General features: G+C 40.0%; 1 long non-coding RNA gene across 1 annotated transcript; it reads right to left on the minus strand.

The window, feature by feature from the left end:
* Positions 1-391: 391 nt before the first annotated feature.
* Positions 392-2,257, minus strand: LOC117828125. The gene is made up of 4 exons (XR_004634335.1): positions 2,058-2,257; positions 1,795-1,961; positions 1,564-1,691; positions 392-1,221 (listed from the first exon to the last, which is right to left on the minus strand). It is a non-coding gene; the product is annotated as an uncharacterized LOC117828125 (long non-coding RNA).
* Between the last annotated feature and the right edge of the window lie 223 nt (positions 2,258-2,480).

Here is a 2,480-nt window from a genome sequence, read left to right on the forward strand (position 1 = left end):
AACTCAAAACTTTCAGTTACACTACACAGTAAAAATGGAGTGTCAAATTAACTCTAAGAGAGTTGAATTTAACTCAGTTAACATTTGGTCCCACTCAAAATTAGAGTAAAATTTACTCTATGGCCAGTGTCAATTTTTCAGAGTTGATTCTACTCAATTCAGTGTCAAAATTAACAACGAAATGTGTAAAAATATTAAACACTGTGGTTGTTTCACACTGTTCAGAGTACTGATAACACTTTATAGAGCTATTTTTACTCCAAATTTAGTGTAAAAATGTTATATTTATTTCTATGTAGTGTTATTTTTTACATATTCATCATATGATGCTATATTACTAAATTGCAGTGGTCTAACCTATCAAATGGAAATAAATACAAACACAGACGGGTACAGTTACAGCATTTATTATGTTTCTCATTCTATGTCATATAAATAACAAACCATGACATATTTAATACAATGCTTTGATGCTCAAGAGAAAGCAATATGGGACCACAAAGAGCTGTGTCATTCATTCCATGACATTTGTATGTCTAAAGGCCTTGGATATTGCAGTTTGTTGACATGAAAGAAAACAAAATCTTGCTTAGTCCTTGTCAACTCATAGACATGAAAATGTTCTTGAAATGTTACTGTGCATAACAGCAAAGTGAGCAACAACAGTTTCTCATGTATTATCAGAACTGACTCAATCTGGTAAAACAAAGGCATTTCAGACTCTGCCACAAATAACCAAATATGGGCGTTAACAAACCCATTGTGTTTAGCCCAGTTCACTTTCAGAACTTGAACACTACTGGCAATGCCAGAAAAGCTACCAAAAGAACGTTAGGATCCTACTTGGCCACATTTAGGATCACAACCTGCCAGGACAAAAAACATGAACTACCTTAACGGATACTAACGCACCATTCTTGCTCGCAACTCTGCAACTCTTGGAGTTTCCTTTGTTTCCCCAACGTCAATGTTGTAAATGGTTGTTTGCAGGAAAGTGAAAAAGTTGTTCAGAGAAGAACTGTATGACGTACGAAAGACAGAATGGGCCTTAAAGAGTTCGTCAAGGGCTCCCACTGAACCTGTCGCCTTACTTGGAAGTGCATGCTTGTCAATCACAATGAAGAAGGCTTGAATGCTGCTTCTTGTGGGTCGCTGAGCAAGAAGGTAAGGCTGACTGCTTTGGGTGACGTTGTCTAGGTGCAGCTGTACACTGGTTCCCGCCTGCAAGAGCAGATTTAAAAGCAGTATTTAGTGACAAACCTCTGACAATAGATCAGACCACCTCACTGTGTGTGAAATGGAGGTGATGGAAAGCATATTTTAAACAACTTTTTAACAAACCTTTTTTTTTTTTTTTTAAGTTATATTTTTGGCCTTTTTGCCTTTATTTCATAGGACAGCTGAAGTAAGACAGGAAATGTGGGGAGTAGAGAGCGGGGGAGGACATGCAGGAGATGGTAGACCGGCCGGGAATCGAACCGGCAACCCCTGCGACGAGGACTGTAGCCACTGTACGTGGGGCGCTTAGACCGCTAGACCACCAGCGCCCCCAACTTAACAAACCTTTATGAATTTGATGAGGCTGTCGACAGCTTGAGATGCAGACATCTTTCCTGGTCTCTTTCGTCCTAGCGTGGATGGTGGTAGCAGATGTAGCAGCAGTAAGATAGCAGACATGTCACTGTCCCAGCCTACAGGCCGACAAACATCAGATTAACATTATTCCATAAATACATTCAATTGGCAATTACCTATATAACCAATAAAGGCGATTAAAAACAGTCACAGTCTTACCATTCTCAGCTTCACACTCAGCATTGCACAGTAACTCCAAGAGCTCTGTGGTGGGCACCAGTCCATGGCTTTCCTTTACAACTTTGGCTCTTGAGATTGGTCGGCCACCTCTCCATGAATTTGTTGGCGGTGGCCTCACCAAACAGGAGTCTGAAATCTTGTTCTATCTGTAATGCAGAAATACAGTAGAAAGAAAGGATTGATCAGTGACACTGCATACTGCATGGAATACTTCAGTGATTCAAAGACTGATGATGTCTTACCAGTCCGCTTGTGTCCAGAAACCGCGGGAAGACTGAGAAGACATCTTCTGCTTTCTTTTCATCGTTGACCATTGACTGACGATAAACAAAGGTAGCTTTCATCTTCTCACAGATAGTGTCTTCATCTGCAGAGTGTCTCAAAACAACAATAGCTGCTTCCACGTCCTCATCTGAGAACACTGTGTCAGCGGTGAAGGGTCACCAACTTAAGAAAAAACAACATTTTATTGACTCATGCTTACAAATTCCATCAATATCATATGCAAGATTTGCTAACCGAGTTACCTCTTTCCTCTTTATATTTTCTTTGAATAGTCTTCAAACGCCATGCAAGGTATCCTGAACCGCTCTCTGGATCGTAATGTTCCTATGTAATTAAATACAAGCAGACTTACTATGACATCAATTGAGGGCAATTATGTG

This window comes from Notolabrus celidotus, chromosome 16 (assembly GCF_009762535.1).
Source record: "Notolabrus celidotus isolate fNotCel1 chromosome 16, fNotCel1.pri, whole genome shotgun sequence".
Taxonomy (NCBI): domain Eukaryota; kingdom Metazoa; phylum Chordata; class Actinopteri; order Labriformes; family Labridae; genus Notolabrus; species Notolabrus celidotus.